Source organism: Athene cunicularia (genome assembly GCF_003259725.1).
Source record: "Athene cunicularia isolate RWA chromosome 1 unlocalized genomic scaffold, athCun1 chr1_part1, whole genome shotgun sequence".
Classification (NCBI taxonomy): Eukaryota; Metazoa; Chordata; class Aves; order Strigiformes; family Strigidae; genus Athene; species Athene cunicularia.
The window spans coordinates 105,944,777-105,970,074 of record NW_020799091.1 but is presented as its reverse complement, the minus strand read 5'-3'; the positions used below and the strand labels follow the sequence as shown (position 1 = coordinate 105,970,074).

Genomic DNA, 25,298 nt, shown 5'->3' with positions numbered 1-25,298 from the left:
GTGTGTTAAATCAAGGAGCAGGCTATGATACAGACTGTGGTGGTGAACATTGCAGGGAAGATTGCTATTGCATGGAGTTCACAGTTAGACTTGGGAACAGTCCAAATCCTTTCACAATTATCAATACGTTTCAAACAGCAGCTTGTACAGAATACATATATATTTATACTAGGAAACCTATAATTTATTAATCCTAGCTATTAAAGTAATACATAGGGTTCTTTGATTGACGTCTGGCTCTGCTTCCTAAGAATTATGCAAAGGGGGAAGACCTAATGTAATAGATATGCAAGTTTTCTCCTTGGCAAAAAAAAAAAAAAAAAAAAAAAAAAAAAAAAAAAAGAAGAAGAAGTTTAGCTGTCCTCACCTGGATAATCCCATGTCTATGTATCTGGGCTTGAGTTGGTCAAACTTTTTTGTTCATTGCCAGATAAAGTAGGCATTATTTTAACTGTTGTTCCTCCCTTCAGTGATGTGCTTGTTTGGAGGAGTTCAAAAGGCTGTAGAGCCATATTATTCCTGCCTGTGCTCGGACCTGTGTGCCTGGGTAGAGCAGTAACTGATAGCGAAAGCTGTTTCTACTGTTTCTGCTCTCAAAGGGTTGTCCTGCCTCAGCGTTGCAGATTCATAACTGGGGATAGTAACCTCTTATCACCCCAGCAACTAATTAATGAAGAAGTCTGAGAGAGTGAGGTTTTGAGCAATTCTTGTAAGAGTTTTTCTTTCTACATTTCCAGCTTTGTGGAGGTGAGACAGCAGCAGGACTTTCTTGTATCTGTGTGCAGAAGGTATTTAACTGTTGGACAGAAAATGGACTTTATACTTGTTTTGTCCTGAAGGCAGGCTGAGGATACCTGTCCATGGAAAACTAAAGCACTCTGCAGAGAAACCTAAGCTTGGGATGAAAATCCATAAGCACTATAGCTACTTCACGGTGGTGAAGTAGCTTCACACAGACAAACTACGAACGCATCATGTTCATAGTTTGAACACACTATGTTCACGAACGCACTATGTATGTTCATTTGAACACATCAGTCAAGGAAAAATGTGTGTGTGAACTGTTGGAAGTTCTTCAGTCAAGAAAGAGGCAACAGTGTACACCAGCTGCAGGAGCCCCGGGTCTGCCGGGGGGTGCCGCGGGGCGGGAGTGCGGGGAGGCCGGGGCTGCCCCGTGCCGGACACAGCCGGTTCCAGCCGGCTCCGACCGACCCAGCGCAGGGCGCGGCTGAGCCCCGCGGGCACGATGGCGGCGCCTCGGGGAAAGCCTGGGGAAGGGACCGCAAAGCGCTGCCCGACCGTGAGGGTGAGGGGAGAAGGTGAGAAACTGCCCTGAGAGCACCGAGGGCAGAGGGGAGGAGGTGATCCAGGTGCCCCAGCAGGGAGCCCCCGCAGCCCCTGGAGACACCAGGCTGGAGCAGGTATCCACAGTGCAGCCTGTGGAGGACCTCACACTGGAGCAGGTGGATATTCCCTGAAGGAACTGCAGCCCATGAAGAGCCCACACAGGAGCAGATCTGTCCTGAAGGACTGCAACCTGTGCAAAAAACTCAAAAAACTGGAGCAGGGGAAGAGTGTGAAGAGGAAGGAGTGGCACAGAGGAGCTGTGACCCCCATTCCTCATCCCTTCTGTGCCACTGAGGGATGGCAAGGAGTTAAATTACTTTTCCCCCATGTCCTGTCTGTTTTGGCAGTGATGTGAATGATCTCCCTGTCTTTATCTTGACCTATAAACTTTTGCATCTTATTTTCTCCCTCTGTCCTGTTGAGGAGGGGGAGTGAGGGAGTGGCCAGATGGGCATCTGGCAGCCAGCCAACGTCAACCCACCACAATATAAAATAGTGTCATAATGATACTGTGCTGTAAATGGTTCCCAAGACTGCAAATCTTTCTGGGGTACTGTGTTTAGTGGAGTAAACATGCCCGAGGGGTGCCAGATGCTTCTTGCTGAGAGGATTTTGTAGACTGGCTTCTGAGAGAGAAAAAAAGATTGGTCTGCTTCACGATTAGTTTTGTTTGAAAGGTGAAAGTAAACTCTGAGGGTGGGTTTCAGTATTTTAAAACTAGGCACTGAGTGCCATGTAAAATGCTGGTAGATATCCAAGGCATTTCCGTATGTTGGGCAGCCACCACACAGACTTGTGGTCTCCCATCCTGGGAGGCCTGGTGGCACTAAGTTGTGTAACTGAACACAGACTGCCAAATCCTGCCCCGATTGCTAGCTTATAAAGTGCAGTGTATGTGTTATTTACTAACGGATGGAGGTTTTCTGTGTTTCAAAGAAAGTGGCAGAACTTCCTTGTGTAACAACATGTCAGCGGTACCTGTCAGTAACCATCCTTCGTTGCCTTGCTGCTTTTGTCAGTGGTACCCGGTAGCCCAGACTGACATTGCCTCCCTGAGAGATTTCACATATGGACTGAGGGGACTGTCATCTTGCTCTTGACATCTTGTGGTTAGTATTTTGACATCTTCTGCTTAGAGGACTTCCTAACTTTGCATTTCCTTTCAAATACAAGTGATTGTTTTTTGTATTTGAGGAGAGTTAACCTGAGGTTACAAAACAGTTGACAGATAAGTGGAATTACAGCTGGGTAGCATAGGCTTTCTAGCTTGACTTCTGGCTGCACGATGTGCTGAAATATTACACAAAACAGGCTCCATTAAAAGTAGTCTCTCGTGTTCAGTGTAGATTAAGAAATTCCAAGCGTGTCCTAGATGTGTATTTTTAATACAACAAAAATCCTCAGTGATGTAGATGGGTGTGTTCAGTCCTTCTCACAGTGATGGTACCTCATCATGAATGAGGAGACTAATAAAGTTGAAAATTATTATCTTTGTCTCTGGGTTCTGGTAATGCAAACCTTCAGCAGTACCATCGCATTTACTGGCCTTCAGATATACCCACTTACTCCATCTTGAGATAAAACAACATTTGGAAGTATGTGGTTGCTTTGCTACTTGCCCAGAGTGTTTGCTACTGGAAATGAACATTTAATGAAGTTTACTTTAATGCATGTGCAAGAAAAAGAAGGAAAACTATGTTAAATCGACAGTTTTGTTCAATTAACTCAGGTACAGCAATAGTTTATCGTAGGCTAAGAACATACAACAGGTCAAATGTGACTTCACCCAAAGTATCCTGTTCCCAAATAAATGGGAGGTAGGTGTAATTAGGTTTATGGTGGGTGGGGTACTGCAAGGTAGAAGTGCTTACAGTACTATAGCTACTGAGGAGAAAAAGACACTTAATCATATGTTTACATGCCTGCATGATCAATTTAATTAAATTACTGTCAAAAGCGTATCATTCAATTTTTCCTTTTTAGGACAACTATGTAGAGCCTGAGGAAAGGATGAATTCTGAATAAGGGGAAGATGCAACTCAGTAGGAAATGAGGGTTAAAATAACTCTAAGATAAATTTCTTCAAGGGGTAATTTTACTGGAACTGCACATGCTTTTAAGTGGCAAAGACTTTAGGCAAATAATCCTTAAAACAGATTAATTAAAATTTTTCCTAAATATGAGTTCTCAGTGACATTTAAAGGGTCAAGCAAATTTGCTTCCATTATTTTAAATAATAAATAAATAAATATATGAAAAAAATCCCCCAAAAGATTTAAGAAACATTACATGTAAACAGGTTATGATTTTACCCCCAAATAATGCACCTTTATCTGCTTTTATGAATCAAGTTTTTGAAAGTATAGGCTCTGTATTTATTTGGTATGTAGCCCAGCAAAATTTCCTGTAAAATCTGAATTGGAAAAGGGAGAAAAATTACTACATCTCACTATTTCCATATAGGGTTGTTTGGCTGAATATTTTCTTGAAAGATACAATGGTGGAAATCTTTCAGGGAATTTTAATCTGTGTGTCTCTTGTTGGTGCCATAATGCCAGAGTAGTTTACAAGTAAACTGGTTAGGCCCTGGGCAATGAATTTCCAAGTTTCTAGCACTTCTCCAGATACAGATTATTAGATGATAAATAAACTTTTTTATGGCAACTTTTTTTACAGATCTGATATTTTACATTAACCCAAATACTAGTCTCGTGTTACCACAAATTTAAGTAGTAATATTGAATGCTACATTTTTCAACTCTGCTACTTTTCCATGGAAAGTTACAAGCCCAAGTCTAGAAAGCTCTATTCCATCATCAGAGTACTTAGGACTGTAAGAGTTACTAAAATGGAAAAGATCAGGTCAATATTTGCCTCAGGTCCTTTATGAAAGCAAAGTGTTTGTCATATGCATCATATTAAGGCAGTTTAGTTAATGAGAGCTCCCGTAGTGTGTAATTGAGCTTCAGGTTTCTGGCTCTTCTGAAAGTCAGACTACGTGCTTATTTAGGATCTTAAATTTCAGTTAAGTTGTAATTTTCTGGAATGAAGCTTATAGCAGGACCAGAGTTTAAACATGGACGCCAGAGCCGGAGTGTTGTTTGCAAATTCAGACCCTAATTCAGAAGCTGAAGATGTAGCAGATATATACACCAAATATCATTGTAACTAATGCTGTTTACATAGTGTGGTATATTCTGGGAATTAAAAAGAACTTGAATATGGGACTGAGGGTGATAGTACTACATGCTATAAAAATACAGAACAAAAGATGATAATCTGTAAAGAAAAAGCAATTGAAATTACCGTGTAGAAAACTGATATGATACATGATGCAGTTCTAGAATTAGAAACCTTACTCTAAGCATAGATATATTTTTTAACTATCGTCAATTTCATTTGATGCCAGCTGTAATAATTCAGATCATCTTTTTTGCTGAAATTTCTTAACTTATACTATTGTTACAAACATAAAAAAAAAAAAAAAAAAAAAAGAAGAAGAAAAAAGCAGTATGGTAGGGATTATAAAATAAGACAAAAATCTGCCCATGTTTAGAGGTACATAAATTTGTTTACTTCAATAGTGCTTGAAGTTTGTCAGGTTCATGGCTTATATAAACAAGAAACATTTTCCTCTCTCAGTGCTTAAGTTTACATATTTTCTTTAAGCAAAACTGCATCAAATTCTTCCACGAATACTTGGAAGTTTTCAGACTTTATCCTCTAACAAAAAGCTTTGAATTAGCACTAACGTACTTGACATTATGGAGTGGGGTCCTTGAATAAAGGCCATGCTAAGGTTTTTAAAAGGTTCATGCCTTAAAAATTGTATCACTGTTCTGCTCTCTAAAGGCTTCCCTTTTAGCAATGAAGCTTATTTTAGTGCTACATGATTTCATAGCCTGGATATTTAAGCTAAAGGGAAAAATTAATAATTAGCTTACAATGTGGAGTCGGTGGAGTTTGAAGTTTAGATAGAGACAAACACAAAGAAGCTATTTGGCAGCTTATTGTTTTGACGAGACAATAACAGTAGTCTGGTTGAAAAATATGCTTTAGTTAATATTAGTGGGTTTAAAATTTTTTTTTACTGTTTATTTTGCTTTTGCCAAAAAAAAAATCTGCTTTAGAGAACCAAAAGCAATTTATTGTGATTATTTAAAAATATACATTCAGTATCATTAATTAAATTTATAAGGATATCTTATAAAAAAGTCTATCACCTTTAAAATATATATTTTTAAATAATATAATTTCTGTCCTGAAAAAAAAAGTTACTGTATGACTGCATTGAAGGACTGTGTTTTAAGATGTGTATAGTATACAAACGTAAAGGAAAAAAAAGCTCTTTTGTTCTTATGTGTTAGTACTGAATACAGTGTTTTGTGAAAACTGATATACAACAAGGCCTGTCAAACATATGGCTATTGCATAAAAATTTTTCTTTTCCCACTGGAAAATTAAATATTTTCACCTTATTATCTGTAGTATTATCTTTAGCAAATGTAGGAAAATGTAGGGAAAATCACACATCTGTAGGTAATGTTATCTGGCTATTATAAGGAAATTTGTGCTGTTTTGAGTGGCAGCTACCAGAGAGATAAACAAACATTTAAAAATAATGATACTAAATGCATAAAAGGGACAAGGTTACAGTGAGCGTAATGTGGGGTTTTTTATTTATTTATATGAAATTGTTATAAAAATCAACGTGTGCTGTGTTTACGATAGTGACTGAATTATCTTTCCTCTGGTGAATTTTTTTTCTTTAAAAAACAATAGAACCTGAAAGTCACTCAGAGGATATATTCTATCAGATTTGGAAAACATGCAGTTCTAATAAGTTGGGAAAAAAACACCTATGGTAATGAAGAACACCACCTTTCCTGGGAAAAGTATAGTTCCCTAATTCAGAGCAGGCATTAGAATATGAAACGAAGATTTTTTAAACATCAGATGGAATTTCTGTTCCTTTCTGATTCATTAGTATTATTGCACATTTCTGGATGAATATGTCCTAAGCATCCATAAACTGAAAATGGTCTCTAATGCAAAGGCAAAACTTGCAGAACATTGGGCACCAACTGGAAAACGATTTTATTTCAGCTACCAGTGGATGATTGCTAATAACACAGATTTACTTTGCTTTCGTGTTCAAAATACTTACATGTATTTGTAAGCCGTCTACACAGAATTTATAAATAGGAAATAAAATAACCCTCGAAAGCCAAACAACTTCTTCTCCTTGTCGCCATATGCTGCATCTTTTCCCCTAGGTTTTGTATACTCTGTGTGCTGAAGAATGGTGTCTTTTCTTTTCATGTTGCTCTGTCGGCGGTCATAACAGCTATTCTCTTCATGAATATGTAAATCTCATGCATAAAATCAGAAAAATTAGCATGGCGATTCCCACTATAGAATGTGCCCAATTATGTCTGTCTAATACGTGAATAGTGATGATTTAATCTTTTGACTATATGAGCGGATTCAGGTACTGTTACAAGAGATGCTGTAATTACAGAATACCCAAACACACAAGCTGGATGCGTGCACATGCTGGGGGATCATCGGGTTTTTAATAAGAACTGGGCATCTGATGCGTGGCTATGATGGAGTGCACGCAGATTCATTTACAGGCGCTTACTCTGATGGTTAGTGACAAGGGAGAAAAATGCCCTAGGTCTGCAATACCCTTCCCCTTACTAACTGAGACTAATTTGCATTTGAAATTTTTTCTAGTTCCTACTGAATGCTTGCAATTAGAACGGAACGAATAAAAGTTTGGATAAATAAAGGGGGAAAATGGTGACCGTATTTCCTAGGCGTCCTTAACTCACTTGGTTTATCAGAAATGGGTGTTGGAGGGGGGAGGAAGGACCTGCAGAAAACAAAACCAAAAAGGCACCACCAGCAATTGATGCATTTTTGTATTTAAATAAGCAGGCGTGCTCATGCATATTTATATGACGTGCATGCCTATGCGCCGCTCTGAGCAGTGGCACTGCAGTTCGGCTGCAGTAATTAGGCTGATGTAATTATAGCAAAACAAAGCAAGCTTGGGCTGATTTTTTTTTTTTTCCATACAGTGGAAACATTAAAGACATATGTGTATTCCAGTGTACAAAAAATGAACCTGAACTGCTGTCAGAGGCTAGGAGGACAGTGTGGCCAGTGCACCTATTGTGTCACTGCTGTAGAAAGCAGCTTAGCGATTGGCCACTGTCTGCAGCACATAATACTGACTGGTTATAAAGGACTTGTCTAGAGGAAAGCCTGTAGGTACTCCATTGTCTGGCAAAGTTGATATGACTGCATTCTTTTTGCAGGGGGTCAGACAGCTGAACTGTAAAAGCTGCACAGATTTTTTTTTTTTCCTTCTTCCTCTCTCTCACTCTGTCTCTGTCTCTTCCATACAGCATTTTTCTTTCATGCCCTGTCTCAGTTTGCATAGTTAAAGAGAATGATAATTAAGATCCCTTGTCTTAACCAGAAAATAATGACTTGGATGTAAATAGAAAACTGGCGATAGTTTAAAATATTCTTTCATAGCACCAAGATATCAGTTACCGTTCTAGGGGAAAAAAAAACGAAGAATTTTTTTTTGTAATCAAGGTAAACAAAGAAGAGCTGTTGCTTCTCTTTCTTCCTTTCTTTTATTCTTTTTTTTTTTTTTTTTTTTTTTTTTTTTTTTTTTTTTAAACCAATGATGCTGTGCTATTTCAGGTCAGATAATGCTTTATTTCAGAAAGTGTGCTAGCTACATAATTTAAAAGTCCACAAATCAGTTGCAATTTAGTGCTTATTAATCCTTCTTAGGATGTAATTCGGTGAAAGAACTGCTTTAAAAAAAATTCTTTTCTGTATTATAGACGGATCTAACAACGCAGTCTGGGCTCCGTGCCAAAGGCTGGTATTTCACAGCAGCGACCGCCTTACAGATGAGCTGTGGGAAGCAGGAGGGAGACTCTCTTAGGGTGCCACTACTATGGAGACACAGCTGGGCTGAACAAGATTTGCTTCAAACGACAACAAGAGAGACAGAAAGTGTCTGGTTCGACCGCTGCCCAAGCAGGCAGTAACCAGAAGAGCTAGCAGCCAATCCGGCCATGCTGCACTGTTCGAAACCAGCTCTACATCCCAGCCAATCAGTGACATCACTGGTGAGAAACTCATTTACATCATGCAGTAATGAACTTTGTTTAACGTATCCTTTTTTCTTTTCTTTTTTTTTTTTTTCCCTCACAGAGATTAGGTCCTCCATTAATTATTCTGCCAGCATAATTTGAATCGCTATGCAAAACGGTGGCTACATTTTTCCTGTTTTTTTTTTTTTTTTTAAACTGTGTGCTGTCTCTGCAGGTAACCATGGGCATTGTTCCATTTTTTTTTTTTCTGTTGGCCCCATAAAACCTTTAAAAGTCTTTTATTGTTAATATGTGCATATATTTTTCTTTCATATATGTTTGTCTTCTTGTAGTCCTTACCTAATGTGGTACTGCTTCCTCCAGTTATAGTCTGAGATTACCTTTACCCATCTTGGAAGGTAAAAAGGGTGTTGCTGCAGCATCGAGTTTGCATCTTTAGCTGCCATCACGGTCTAAGTACTTATTCTAATGCTTCAGAAATCATTTTGCTGTGGCCGTTTTACATATCTGGCTTTCTCTAAAGGTTCTTACATGCATCTGTTACAACTGAGTGAAGTTCAGTACTGTTATATTTCATTCTTCACCACTTTCAGCCAAGATGTCATTTTATTAATGAATAGAACTGAGATCATTTCTGAACAAATTTCACCCCCTTCCTTCCACCTCAACACAATGCACCTGATTTGCATCCATTTACCAGAATAACTGAATACAAGAGCCAGTATGAAAGGAAGTCAAGGGAGAGCTTGCATACTGCTTCAGGGTATGTTGCAGCAAAGCGAAATATAGAATTTTTTTTTTTAGCTATTTCTCTTTTTACTTAGGATGTGCTTAATCTACACAGAAAAGATTAGATTTTAGCTTGAAAAACTATTCTCTAGCCAGCTTTTCATATTAGGGAATAGGTTTGGTGTTTTTTTTAAATAATAAACATTCACATTTTCTTGAGATGTGTTCAATTATAAATGGAAAACATTTGGGCAAGCCAACATTGTGTTGAACATTTGGATTTAGTTCTTTGTGGGTAAAGTAATTTGTTGTGCGAACAATTTAAAACCAGCCCAGAATACTGTGGAATGCAGAGATTTCAGACCGCATAATCTAATGAGGCAAGGTTTTGCTCTTCAGTATTCTAATAGCTGAAACTGAATCAGATATGAGACAAATTCAATATTGTGTTATTAAATTAAAGCTATATCTATTGCTAGTGGGCTTCAAGAGGTCAACAGTCTTTGGTAAAGCAACATTCTATTTAAAGAAGTATACTTAAATAGAATTTTTGTTACAATGTGGTAACTTCCCTGCTCAACGCACACAGTAACGTACAATTTGTTTATGGAGCTTCAGTTATATATTGATCCTTGTAGTCACTTTGAAAATACAGAGAATTTAAACACTAAACCATAGCTCTTTCAATGCATGATGCATTCCATCATCCCATCATCAGTATTCTGTGTGCGGCTGTCCTGATTCAGCCACTAGCTCCCCTGCTGCAGATCCTGTAATTTGAATCATGCGTAATAATATATTATCCTACTGGGGGCCTTCTTTCAGTAGGAGAGTGGTTTTATACCTTCTGCTATAAGAGAACTGTTGGCTCCTTGCCATCTTGTAGCCATTATTCACGGAGGCAATCAAGATAGTCTTCCTTAAGGAATAACATCTGCACAACTGCATGTGCCAGAAATATGCAACCTCCTCTCATGTTATAAATTTGGTTTTCTTGGAAGCAGGAATATTTGAGAATACTGGAGCATAAAAACTGGACATTTACAGGAATTCATCAAAAGTATATTGAATCTAACATGTGCTGAAAATCCAGGCTGTGAGGACACTTGGAGTGGCTAACAGGGACAGAGAAGAAAATTGAAGCTGGTGGCTGTTCTGTGGCTCTTGCTAAACTTTTTCAAACTCAGCTTATTGACTTAGCTGATGATTAGTGCTATATTAAAAATGTGACATTTTCCTTGCTGACAGGGTAATTTTCTAGCTAATATACTGATGGTATGTTGTCAGTTGGGACTGGAGCAGCATTTCCCAAGTTGGGATTCTAATGTTATTTGATGCATTCAATAGGATGCGTTATCAGTTAGTAGTGAATGAAGCTAAGATTCTAGAAAATATGGAAACTTCAGAGTGAAGTAGATAAACGCAGAAATGCAGAATCTGAGAATACTCTGAAAATACAGGTTTATTAATTGTATCTGCTGGTAAAGGCTCCATAGGGCATCTGAAAGCTAGTGAAAGCAGCTGTGTGGGGGCAGAGAAAGAGAAACCCCAGGTCTGTGCAACTCTGTCATCTATAGAATGTGCACTGCTGCCACATTCTACCACGACTGTGGCCTACTGTTTTATTTTCTTTCATTCACATAAATGTCATCCCTAAACCACAAACAAAAAACCTCCTAGATCTTATTTTTACAAATATTCTTTTTGTGTAGGCATATAGAGGAGTGGAATTTTTTCTTATGTACAAGCAGTTTGGCAATTTCTGTTAGCGATAACAGAGTTGATATTATTGATTTAGGGAAGAAAGAGGAAAAAGACGGGAGAAAGAGAAGTTTGATTTAGCATGTTTATCTATCTCATCCTGGAGCGTACATATTCCTCATTAGGGAACAACAGTACAATTGTAGTAACTGTTCCTACACAGCCTGTGTTTATTACAGTACTATTGAGATATTTAGAGATGGGAAGTCTTCTTGTTATCATCTCCTGTTTTACCTTCTTGAAAACAGAAATAAGATTCATAACCTGGCTGAAAATCAAGTGCTAATATTTAGGAACAGACATTCTTCTGAGACTAGAAGAATGATAGTTAAATAGGGCTCAGCTGGTGGTTGACATTTAGAGAATCTTGTCAGAGGGAAGACATGACCTCAGCACGTCAGTAATCTCTCATATTCAAAATATTGTGCAAAAAAGATTGGTATTCTTTAAAGAAACAAAGGAAATCCAGTAATGTGGCCTAGAAAGAAACCAAGGTTTAAGCAAACAGGTTGGTGGTTTCTTCTTACTCCCTGATCAAGCCAAGCTAGTAGTGAAGAAGGTGGCTTCTCAGGCTATTGATGCTCCATTGAAGAGCATCCTCCATATAGTCCTTGAGTTTTCAATACTAGGGATCAACAGGAAAAGCAATACAAAAGAACATGATGATTTGATGGATCACATGGAGACGAATCATCTTTATGATAGCTGAACTCTACTTAGAAATGAGGAAACAGAATAAGTAGAGCATGGAATTTGTCATAGTTCATCCTATTTAAAAGAAGAATTATATCATTCTGGAGGATGAGCTGGGCAAATAACAGCCACTGGAAATTACAATGTGTTTCTTTTCTACTTCTGTGAACAAATACATTGTATTTGATTCTGTTTTTCTGTGCTAGCTTTTCTGCTTTCTGATGAAAGTCCTAACAAAAAGTCCATTCAATGTATTTCTTCTAACAAAAGCCTATTATTTCAATATCTGGTGTTTCCAGGTAGGATACCTTCTTGAAGAGGGTATAGACACTGAAATTTGTTTTCTGCCACTACATAGTCTGTAGAAATCCTACTTTCTGCAACTCGTACCACTTATAATGAAAATAATGTGATTGGCTGGCAGAGGTGACTAATAATGTAAATTACTGCATTTAAATTTTTATATCACATCTATTTTTTTTAATAGTTTAAGAGAAGATTTTTGTTTTCTCAAATAGTCAATTTTTAAACAATTCAATCAGTTCTTAGAATGAAAGGTGACAATATGGGCAAACACACTAAGAAGCCAGTAATTTCTGGGTTCTTCCTTCAAAAATAAAAAAAGGGACTGTGAGAAAGATGTAATTCTTTCTTTTTTGTTGATGACCTTTCAGCTGCTACCCTTTAAAAGGCCTGTACATCCTCTCTTATTGCAGCATGCTAAATTGAATTGCTTTTAATACTAATGCATAAATCAAGACTAGAATACCCTACATATGTTTACCTAAAGGCAGAGGATATTGAGCTATTAAATACACCAGGTTTATTTACAGTCAACAGTGAAATGGTAGAAAGCTACAGAGAAATATCTGACTTGCTGAGTTTGGTGTAAAAATCTAGAAGAGTACATACATATATATTTCACTTGGGCATATAAATGTTCTTTGAGTACAGAATGTTTATTATTCTGGTTTTAACCAGTACTGAGATACATGCTTGTCTAGGACTGTGGAGGAAATAGTTTATTTATGGGATACTTTAATACTGAATCAAAATATGTTTTTGTGTAAACAAGGTCAGTTACTATTTTACTGCAACACTTTAGCTTTCCTCACTTTAAATTAGGCTGTGGGAAATGGAGTGCAATGACTATTCTCTGTATGAGAAAAAGCTTGGAAGGGACTGAAAACCATTTTCTAGAAGCAAGTACGAGAATAGTGAATAATAGAAAAAGGAGTCATCAGTTGTTCAAGGTCAGTCCTACAATGACTTAAGGGTGATACTGGAAAAGGGGGTCTTTCTTGGCCTAAATGCTGCACTGACATTTCTTCACTTTACTGGTGGCTAATGGCAGGGTGTTTGAGCAGTGCACATTGGACCACATCACCCTGAAGGCCATCAGCCAGGGGCTTTGTTGTGCAAGGTGATAAACTGCTCACTTCTATGGTTGTCCTGTTTTTTTTTCTTACAGTTGATTTCATTTTTAGTGTTAGATGTCAATGTTGTATTGCATTTAGTGAATATTTTGGAATCCAGACATGTTTTATTAATGCATTTATAATCTTTCATTTTATTCCTGCATTTAAATGAAATGAGAAAATAACTTGCTACTAGAAAATCCTTAGCCCAATAAATTTAAGACAATTGTTTTCATTGAGAGAAACTGAGCTCCGTATTACTATCTAGCAGCTATAAAATCAGGTGCTAATACTTTTTTATGAAAACTATCACTTCGCATTTTTGGGAAGTGTCTTTAGGAGCATTAAAGAAGTCATACTGGTTGGACTGAAAACTGTAAGAATACCATGATTTATAACAGCTTATGATTGTGACCTTATTTGAGTTCAAGAAAAAAATGAAAGCTATCTCTAACTGGCAAATTTAGAGAAAAATCTTTGCCAAATTCTCATGTTAGAAGGTTGCATTGCAGGGTGTGGAGGGTCCAAAAGGCCCAATGACTAGTCCAAAAGGCCCAATGACATAGACATTTTAAAAAACCTTAGACTGGCAAGATAATTATTGAAGAATATTCAGATAATCTCAGGCAATGTATAACCATAAAAAAAAAAGTAGAAGTAAACCAGGAGTAGCATACAAATGATGGTACAGTTTTGTTTAGATATCAGCTGTAGCATGAACCAAGTTACCTTGGTAATGGAAGCAGGCTTGCTTTGTTGACAAGGTATGAGCTAATTTACCTTTGCAGCTAGCCTAATTATCTGAGATAGATCCCTAGTGTAGTTGAGATAAATTCATTTTCACCAGATGGCTCTGCATTCTGCAGTATATATCCAAAAAGGCTAAATAGAGGGTCACAAAAGCCATATGAGCCAAAATTAGCTTGGAAGTTGAGAAACAACCCTCATTCCTACAGTTACAAGCTAGCATCAAAGTGATTGCAAGGAACTTTCTTCATGAAAGGCCATATTTCATAATTAGTTTATATGACATGCACAGACTTTCATACTGGTTGGCAGAGTATAAATTTTATGCAGAATTTTACTTGTAAAAAGATAAGTGAAGAGTTTTAAATTTCAGGGCAGAAAGCTTGAAACTGAATCACTGTGGAAGCAAGAGGCTATGAGTGCAATATAATTTTTTTGCAATCTATTGCTATACACATCAAAACCTATTTTTACAGTAGTTGAATTCTTTTTGTTGAGTGTTTTCATTCCTGGAGATAAATTTAATAAGTATGTATGGAGTTGAAAAATTCACCAATCACCACCTGCTCAGTATCTGACAAACCGCAATCAAGTCTCCTTGTCCACTACAAATGGGTTTTTTTTTTGGTCTCTAGAGCTGTTCATCTGTTGGTGGTTTGGAGGACTCTGAGAGGAGAAGGAAGGAATCTTTGGGCTGAGGCAGCAATATGAGGGTGACTGTCCTCTAATATGGGGGTTGTATCAAGGAAGCCAGGCTTGCCTGCTTCTGTTATTAGTTAGCTGCTTCGTCCTTAGGATTTAACTTTGTCTGGACACTAAGAAGTCTAGGGGATTATTCTTTTATATTCACGATAAAGGAGATACAGATTTAGGGGCTGTCTTTTACTAGTTTTCTCAAAGGCTTTGAACAGAGGCCAAATGGTAATAAGAAAAATATTTAAAACATTTTAGACTTTCAGGAAGATGTAGTGGTGTTTGGTCCTACTAGGGTTGATATGAGGAGAAACCTATCAGGTCTGTCCCGAAGAACACACTGTAGCTCATTTATGACCATTTTAGTGGATCTGATCTAGTGTGCAGAATTTGGAATGCTTTGCAGCTGGTATAGTGAGTTGCGAATTTGTAATTGTGTAGTTGTCCAATGAAAATTACTGCTTCTGTAAAATCCCAGCTAGCTCTTTTGGTCGTGTTTGTTACCAAGAAATTTCAAGTTTAAAGCAGGTAAGGAGAATTAATATTCCACTGCAGGTCAAGTTACCTTTAAAACCAATAAAAATCACTTAATGAAAAAGTTGCTTTTGAGTTGGTCTGATAAATCTGCATGTAGCATGTTCCATTTTAGCATGTCATCAGAACAGTAGTTTGACTTCTTTTCTCTTTAATGGCCCATGCTCAAAACAAACATCATGAGATGTCTTCATACACACAAAATGTTGCTATGGAACTTTTCACAGTGGACTGACTCAAAAAAAAAGTTACCTTTATTCAAAGACTGTTCAGTTGGACTTACAGACGAAAAATCCATGAGGAACTCTTGTTGAACACATTGACATTACCTCTAACTCAGGAAATCCTTGCGATATGAATTGCTGAAGGCCAGGAAGTTCTAGCAGGAAAATATCTCTATGTGTTTGTATGTCCTTGCTCTTTTCTCTTAGGCATCTACTGTGAGAGGTAGGATACTGGACTCTCAGATGTGTTATAGTACATGCGTTACTACGTTCCCTGAGGTGCTAAGGATAATACCATTCAAATTTTCCTCAGTGCTGTATACAGGAATCAGTTGATTTTAGCTATAATAAACAAAATATAGTTGAGCAGATGGAATATGCACAGAAATGGAAACAGCAAGCCACTAAATTTTTGGGTTTAGTATTACACTGTGATAATAAAAGATAGAGGAATTTTGATGGTGCATGAAATAAGGCATGTGGAAACACTGTAGTCATTTAAAACCAGATATTTTGAGGTTTGGAATCATCAAAGGTGTATGCCATTAGTCAGCAAAGTTGAAGTATTTCTGAATTTTTAAATTCTTTTGGAATGTCCCTTTCAACAGAAAATTTTGAAATTGCTATAGTTTGACCATCTCAGTGATGAAAAAAAAAATTTGAAAGGGTGAAACGTTTTGCTTCATGAAAATTTCATATTTTGATCATTTCCAGCAAGATGCTGTATTAGGTTGCCAGGCTGTATTTCCATTTTCTATTAACTGAAGCATGCTGTCTTGACCTGAAGCCTGCCCGTGAAATACTTGTGAAACAACTACTGTGTGTGTAAACTAGTTTCTTCTTTGATTCCTTTCAATTTCTCACATGACATTTACGTTCTATGGTTGTTCCCTGTAGATCAATTAGTCTGTGATTTTTTTGTAAGAGGCAATTATAATGGTTTGGGTCTTTAAGTTATTGAGATTTAGATCATGGTAATACACACAACATCTTGAAAATGACATAGGTTTACTATCCATGCAGAATGGGCTAAGTACATGTAAATGTACGTATTTTTAGTAAAAGCACTCATTGTTAAACCAGCTGCTTTAATTGGTCTACAAAACTGAAATTATTTCCTTTTGTTTCTTGTCCTGCAAAATATAGGCATAGAATTAAGACTACGATAATGATGATTGCCATGCTGAAAATAAATATTTACATTCTAAATAGCACCCAAGCACTAGTTAAAGCTGAAAACAAGACTATAAGGATTTGACAATCTGTTGGTGTTTTGTAACAAAATATATTTCCATTTGAGTCACTGAACAGCAACAAAGTGTTAAGCATTGTTTTCACAATTTTTAGAAAGTTACAATGATTACACAGGCCTGGAAAATTCTGGGGTTTAATGCTTCTGTGGAAATATTTCTAAATAGTCAACATGGTGTCATTGTAAAAAATTATCATAATTGCATTTGCAAATTTTTTGCAAGTTCTTTTTGAAGACACTGGGTGGTTTTGTTTTCAATCCAAATTTGTGAGCCACTTTGGGAGCCAGAATCAACATGAATGTTGATGTGAATGCAAACCATTATGTTGATACAGTTATATAATTTTAGTATACATATTCATTTTCTGGTGTGTATTTGGAACTGTATTTGTGTATTTTAAAAAAGTTTTGGCTTAGCTGACTAAATAAAGACCTGCCCCCCAGTTTCATTTTCCTGTGCCATTCTGACAAATACCTGAAATTGTCTGTGATTTCATTGCATTACCAGTCATTTTCCCCGCAGGGGGGCTACAATAATCACCTATTCCCTATTGGTTTATATAGATACTGTGAGCTAGTTGGGGCAAAACATATCTTGCTATGATGTGTGCTTGTTTGGGGCCCAGTACAGCGAGGCTAGTGGAGCATCCAGCCATTCACACTGTGCAAGTAACAGCTGCGGTACCAAAAGAAATGGGCGTGCAAGCTGGAGAAGTGTAGCGAAGGTCATTTTCAAAAACCTGTCTGCTTTCTTTGGTGCTTCTGGAAGACAATCTTTTTAGAAACATGGCTATGATAGGATGTGGAGACATAGCCTGAAATGCCAGCCCAAACAAGCATGAGCAAGCAGTCCTTTATACTCTGATACCTTCCCCTTGTCTGAAGTCAGAGGTCTACAGCTATCAACAAACAGGTGTTGGAGTGAGGTGGGTGTGTGACATCATGTCACTGGCAACTCCAGGTGTGAGATAAATGACTAATATTTCTTTTCTTCCTTAACTTACCCACTCAGTCTTCCTTTTGATGAGCATAGTTTCTTTTACAACAGCATCTATAGAAAGCAGACATGTATGCCTTCATTAAAATATATCTCAGACAAACCTGGGTACAAATTTTGTGCACCTTATAACCAGTTGCATCCTATCCCTAACAGTTAGGCTGTCATAACTGGTAGATACATTATTCATTTTCTCTCATTTCTTCTTCTACTTCCCATTGACTGTATTGCTTATTATTAAGGTGACATTAATATTTTCCAAATACTTATTAATAGCTTTCAATTCTTCTTGCCTTACTACTAATGCAGTTGTTATTTTAATCTTAATATACATGATAAAAATCAGAGCAATTTTTTGTTGGCACTGGAGACCTAATCAGAATCAGGAGCAAGTATTGTTACACAACAATTACAAAGACACAAATCCTGTCCAAATTAAAAAAAAAAAAAAATAAAAAAAAAAAAAAAAAAAGAAAAAGAAAAAGCGATACAGTGTAGCCTGTATCAGAATAGCATGTAGTAGTTTTATTATTTATTGTTGCTGCAAACACTATCATCTTCAGTAACATAAATCCCACTTTATTTCTTTAAAATGTGCTCATTCTCATGTTCAAAATTAGCATCATGCAAGAACATGTAGATTCTTCTAAACAATAATGTTAATAAAATGTATGTTGATACCATGTTCAGATTATATACATAAGCAAAGTTGGTATCTGTCGGTTGTCTCTAAGTGATTATTTTGCTCTATTCAAGAGTTTTTCTAAAGAGAGTTAATCTTAAGAGACATAGTCTTTTAATAATCTTTTAATAAATAATCTTTTAATAGAAATAACCGTTTCTTAATAGAGTTAATAGAGTCAGCTTTGACTCACAGTGCTGAAGGATAAAGAATCACCTGTAATCAGAGATCTGCCTGTTCATTTGGACTTGTATTTTCTGATTTGTGTCAATAAGGTGTACTCTAAAAAGTGGTACAAATATACATTAAGGATTAAAGTACTTTGAAGAATTCAGTCACTGAATCCTCTACCATATTTGGGAAAGGTAGAGTCATAGGAGGGAATGGAAAATACAGCACTGATTTCTAAGGACTTAGCTGCTGAGGTAATCCATTGATCAGTTCTTTTCCAACTTTTGTGTATAGCTAGTGAATTAGACAATTTGCTCTCCCTCTGTTCCATACTCAGCATATTTTAAAGTTAGAAAGTTTATTTCACACTGTACTTAAAACAGTTCAGCCCATTGGTTCTGTCCTCCCTTTTTTACTTGGTGGATAATTTCAGCAAGTCTCTCAGCGTGCATTTTCACTTTGATCATGCCCTTTCCATCCAGTTCAAGGGAATTAGATGGGTTCTCAAGGGAGCTGAAGTAACTCTTCAGATTGGTTTTGTTGAGGTTATTCACTCATTGGTGAAAAAATGGAACACCAACCAGGAAATACAGGAGCATACTTGGATTCCTTTTCCACTAGGATAATCCTTGAAAACAAAGCTTTGTATGATGTATATTCATGCAGAATTGTAGCACTAAGTGCACCTGGTAAGCAACAGGCAGCAAGACATTTCAGCTAGAGGTTTATTTGCTACAGGCAGAGATCCTGTGAATTGCTGACTAAATATGAAACCGTTTATTTAAGTGACCTTCAAGGAAATGTTTGAGAGAAAGAAGAGTTTGTCACAGAATCAGTTTGAAAAGGTTTGGTGATTTTTTTCATCACTTAGACCTGATTGAAGCATCAACAACCTCTTCCAATATGCACAAAACCCTCAGTGTTAGATGTTTTCTCCAGCACCTGTGTTAACTTCTGTTGAGCTATTTCTACATGTTAAACCTGTAAGGATTCACCCTCCTCTCATTTCCTGTACAGAACTGTGCTTCCAGATTCTATAGCTTACCCTCTTTGTTAGTTGAAATATTCCTTGGCACATAGACAATTTTAATGTTTATTCTTCACTACTTAACCCTGATACACAGTTTAAGCTATTGTTTGTCCTGTGCGTTTTTGCCAGATGCTAGAAATCCTGATAAAATCGTATGTCTAGAATCTTTGAAAAATAATGAATGGAAGTGCAATTCTGGTGGTGTGCTTTCCCATTGTATGTAGATAAAACATACAATTTAAAGGACTTAAAAGATTTCAGTTGGCTGCATAGAATACACTTGCATGATAAAGAACAAGCTTTGTGTTCACATTTATTGAAAAAGATAACATATATTTGTTATTCATTAATATCCATTCCATCTCCTGCTTCTCTGAATTATGAGTCAGTTGATCGGCACCCTTTCTATCCAAATACGGGGCTTTTGGGGTCTTGGAAAATGAAGCATTCTTTAGAGGAATTGCCTCAGTCTTGTTTTAAACTCCCTCCTTGTCAACCTTCTGCTTCGCAGTGGTGTTTGAAAAAGTTGTTCCATTTGTGTGATAGCGTCAAATGTATTCAGTGACCGTTTATTATAGCAATGTGTGACAGACATCTGTTAGAAAGAAGAAACTAGTGCATTTTGCTAAATTAGCTATTGAATTTGCCTGGCCCAATCAGACAGGAGGTTTCAATATCACTTGTGAGACTGCTGGGAAGTGCTATTTAGAAAAAAAAAGTGCTCATTTTCTCAGCGCATACGTGGCTATACGTTATCTTTATAGCAGCACCTAAATGCATTAATGACTTTCACAGATGAGTTTAGTTCTCCAGTGTTATTACAAAAGATAATGCAGTTTGGTAGCTGTTCCCTGGTGGGTTCCCCTGTTCAGAGATGAGTTTTGGAGATACCATCAGGTATTGCTACCTTCTATCACAGGAAGATTGCTATTTTCGCTTGTGCTTCTTGCTTGTCTTATGTATTCTCTTTATTCATTTTGTGGTTTTATTGAATTTACTGTTACGGATAGTTGGTGAATAAGAGCTAACCTTTAACAATATTACAACTGTGTCTCCACGTACATTTTTATGGCTGTGTATAGAAATATATTGTGTATAGATTTTACATTAAAAATTACAGTATTTTTTCCATGTATGTGGTTATAAATATTCATGTTCTTTAATAATATTTAAGAAAATTACAAGTGAAGCAGATTCTAGTGTTTTTCAAATAGCAAATTTGCTAAAAGTAGTAATTCTGTTGGGAAATACAGGATGAGGTTGTGTTGTTAAGGGAATTGCAGTCAACTGTTCTGTGATTTTTTTTATTTTTATTTTTAAAATTTTTTTTGAGTGAATATAGACTAGGGAAGCAGTTTAAACTTGACTTGTGAGGAGAGGCAAGGTACAAACAGATACTGAACACCTTCATTGGCATGGTACAAAAACCTAATCAGACTCATGTTTGGCATGAATGCTTTGTATAAGTTTTGTGTGATGCTAAGAAGTTCTTCGCTTTCATTTCCTGATTTGCTCTGTAGTACACTTCACTGTCTGGAATTATTTTCTGTGAACATAACCCTCAGAACCTTTCACACCAGCATTTTCCTGGGCTATGTTGGCCTTGAAAGACTCCTAAAAATTTTCAGGAGCATTTGAAAATCTTCCAGCTTGAGTGAAAACACTGTATTTATAGACATCTTATTGAAAAACTAAAAAAATATGCACTATTGTGAGCTACAAAAATTACTTGAAAAAATGCTAAAAGAAAATAATAAAAAACAGGACAATGCATGTGACTTGTGCTGCTTTTCCCTTCCAAAAAGAAACAAACGAAAGCTCTTTGACTTTTAATGAGAATTTTTGGCCCTAATTAAAATACGTAGGTATTTTTATAGTTATCCAATAGCAAGGTAAAATGTGTTTTTACTAGAGAAGCATTTAAATTATTTGTCATGTTGCTTATTTCAGCTTTTCTATTTTCAATCAGAAATTGAGTTCGAGTATTTTGTCTAGTTCTGTTCTATGGAAATTAAAATGTGTAGGCAATTCTAGCCCATATTAGAAATTTTTTTGATCAAGATGATACAGCAGTTTTACTGCTACATAGTATCTTGTCTTTATGTATAGTATCTCGGTGTGAACTGGGTCTGAAAGTGATATATTCCTTCAGAAAGGGTGGAAAGTATTCCTCCTATGGTACTGTGCAGTGTTTCAGATGAAGCACAAGTAATTATAATGAGTAGCTGAACACAGAAGAATTGGGAAAAGTGACTGAGCCTATGTAGGTCTTTGTGTAGTCTTATAAAGTGTATGTGTGGCTGCATAGCTAATGTTTTTGGGGTGGTTGTTTTTAAGATTAAATACCTTTAGCAAGATGGATCAAGGGGTAACAGAACACATATCTGTGAGGCAGTTTGTTACAAAGGTATATAGGAAAGCACTGTTTCAAAAAAGTTGAACTCCAAGGCGTCTTCTACACGTAGGTCTGTCACAGATAGACGTGGATTAAAATAAAAGATTCTGCATGTAGAACTAATGTAATTTTTATGTAAGAACTTTGACTTCTGGCTTCCTTGTTCTTCCCATTTTACTGTTGGAATGGCCTGGGAAAACACAATGTTCACACTTACATTGAATCCCTTTTTGAAAGTTCAACATAACTATAAAGCAGCTTTTCACCAGTGAAAACAAACTGTTTCTCATATAAGAAAGTGAAGCTCACAGAAGAGAATGAAGGTCAAAAGGTAAATGCAACTTCCTGCAGCAAACTTTTTTTGATCTGATTGCTGTTCAGGAGATGAGCACAGCTCTCCCTTGCAGTGTACATCGAAGCAAGAGATGTCATGTAGCTAAAAATATCCATAAAACCTTCACCAATATGCTTTTACTTTCTGACTTTATTTTTTGTGGTTTGTCTGCATTTGAAATTTTCTGCGAATGGATCCCTTCTATATTGTTCAGCAAAAAAAGGGAAAGGGATGTGAAAAGTGAAATGAAGGAACATGATTTGGTAGGAAAATTATTATGCAGTGACATAGAAAAAAGGTTTGGAGAGAGATATGAAGAAAAATATCCACAAGAAATCAGAGCTACTAGCAAAGAAATAGTGTCAGAGTTGGAAGTAGTAAAATTATTAATTTACATTGGTTTGGAAGTTCTTTCCATTGATTTAATCATAAGCTCTCCTGATGCATTCTGATTCTGCTGTTTTCACTACAGTCTGGCTCTAATTAAAGCATGGAGATTTGATTTCAGAACCTGATTGTTACCTTGAAGCTGTTCTTCTGGACTCTGTTAATGGTTTGTCAAAACCTTCTTTAGTATGCTGTACTTTACAAGAAATCTAGTGAGAAGCAGTTTCTTGTTATGGGATTTTGGCATCTGTTCTTCATACTCAGGAGCAGAAAGTGCCGAGACCATGAAAAGAAGCTGGCAATCAGGTTAGGTAAATGGGAGGGAGACACATTTTTCCTATATAGAGAACATCCCTCTTTTCCCCTGTTCAAGGCGTGCAAATGTTACTGGCAATAAAATGGATGTTTCAGTAAAGCACCCATGGTCTTTGTCTCTGGGGACACAAAATTAACTTCTTATGTTATACAGGTGGTTCCTTCATCAATGTCAGTTCATAGCATTTAGCAAGCATATGTGGGAACTTTGAGCCGCCTGTGCTCTATTACTACATCGATGGAGAAAATATTCGTACTTCACAGACTATTAGAGAGAAACTACTTATTATTCTTAAAGTGTAATTGGGGGAGTCTTTGTTTTGTTACAGAGGGTCATGCCTTGGAAAAGACTTCTTTAACAAGAACGAAAAAAAGAAGAGGGAGGAGTGGTGACTTTGGACCAAAAATGTTATTACTTTATACTTTCTTCTCAAGATAAGTGACTGAATAAGTACTATCAGTTTTCCAAAACAGAAATCACAAAATGAATTGATTTTTTTTTTTTTTTCTTTTTTTCCCCATGAATCCAACCACCACAGCCTTTAATGATACTGTGGCTTTCCTGGCTGGATCCAGAGTTGATTTTAATTTCAATTACTGATTTTACTTTTATTTGTGAAAGTCACAGATTTTTTTTGTATTTAGCAATAAAAGGGTGCATGAAGAGATCATAGCAGAATTGTGATTAAATTCTTAGTCTAAATTAAGTGAAACAATGCACATGTCACTAAAACTGCTTCTTTTATTCTCTTTAATTTGCTGTACCTAATTAATTATAATGTACAGGCAATAAAAATCCCCAGCTTTTATTATTAAGCTTTGTACATTAGGGCTTTACTCCACCACTTCATCTCACTTTGAACAGTGCCTTTACACACAAGTAATTCTACTGTTGCAGTGATTTGGATTACTTATATGGCGAGAAAGTATTCAGGGAATGAGGATGTTAGACTTGACTAATGAGATGAGGTGCTTTGGAAATGTTTAAGTAGGTGGGTAGGGTAGCAAAGATTTTACAGATGTATCATGGAGAAGTTAAAGCACTCATTATTTGAAAAGCAAAAGATGAGTGCCTTCAGCTTAGAAAGGCAACGCGAGACTCATTCTTGAATGCTTCCAGCATTGGTCTCGCTCTGTTTGTTCTGAAGTGGGAATCCAGCTGATGATCATTGAAATCAAATAAGCTGTCCTTCTTTTCACATTCATAGCATATTGAATACATTATGGAGAAACTGTTATGACAGTTGTATTCATCTGTTACGTTTTTGGAAAACGGAACATCTCATTCTTCTGTCCTTTTTCCTGTGTGCCTGTAGGCAGACATGTCATTTCACTTACTTGAACTGCCTCATACTTCCGTTATCCACATAAGTTTAACTGGCTGCCTGAAAACTTTCACTGCTAATGGTGGCTATTTAGAAATATGATGGACTGATAATTAGAGCTATTCAGGCAATGTTCCCTTTTAAATCTAAAGCAAGATTGGTCAAGTTCTAGCAGTCTTCTGCCATGCTTACTAGCTGTGTAAGGCTTTGATTTAGGCTCTGTCAGAGGTGGCTGAGTGTTTTCAGTTTGCTTTGGTTTCTTTCAGAGCCTTTGGCACAGTTCTTGGTTTCTTGGATTTTCCATAGCACCATCTTTCTAAAAACACCTTAGTAGCTCTTGAAATATGTGCTGAGATTATCATCCTTTTTAGCTTTGAATTTAATTTGTGGTGCAAAGTGATAAAAATACAGACCTTTATTGTTAAGATTTCATAGTAATGTAGAAATCTCTCCCAGAGATGTGGCAACTTTAGCTCAGTCTGTGGGGATATGTTGCTGTTTTCGCCAGGTTTCCTGGGGTTTCGTTATGGAAAAGGAAATCCAACTTTATATGCAATTCTGATGATAGAATGACTTAAACATGTGCTTGGAAAGGATTATAACTAGTATGCTTGAGGTTCAGACTGCCCTACAGCTATCCTTGCTATTATATACCCTACTCTTCTTAGGATTCTCATTTTCTTCTTTAGGTTAATTCATAGTATTTCTGTTCATGCATAATCATGAAGTTTTGCACATGAAATGTTAATGAAATGAAAAGTGTGATAGGTCCTCAAAAAAGCACTGCATTTTCAAAAAGCAGTTTCGACGTGACTTCTTTAATTCTATATGCAAGTATTGGAAGAACTGGCATCAGGTTCCTGACTGCATTTGAAGTGTCTCCTTCTATAGTCTCTTAAAGAATGGGAGAGTAATAAGGGTTTAAAATTGCATTATTAGGGCTCACAGTTCCTAGAAAACTAAAAGCAGGATATAACAACTGTACTGTTAACCCTTCCAAAACAGTTATTCAAAAAAAAAAAGGTAAACAAAAGAATGACCACATACAATTTATTTTTTACAACAAGGGGTGTGTGTGTGTGGTGCACTAAATAAACAATATGTAAAATAATAAAATCT

The 25,298-nt window shown here is 36.6% G+C and overlaps 1 long non-coding RNA gene across 1 annotated transcript in view; it reads left to right on the top strand.

Annotated features, from left to right (window-relative positions):
* The first annotated feature begins 7,775 nt into the window (after window positions 1-7,775).
* The window catches only part of LOC113483137, a 298,071-nt gene continuing 280,548 nt past the window's right edge, over window positions 7,776-25,298 (top strand). The window contains exons 1-2 of the long non-coding RNA XR_003398962.1: window positions 7,776-7,959; window positions 8,217-8,507. This is a non-coding gene — a long non-coding RNA (uncharacterized LOC113483137). The remainder of the gene's footprint in view (window positions 7,960-8,216; window positions 8,508-25,298) is intronic.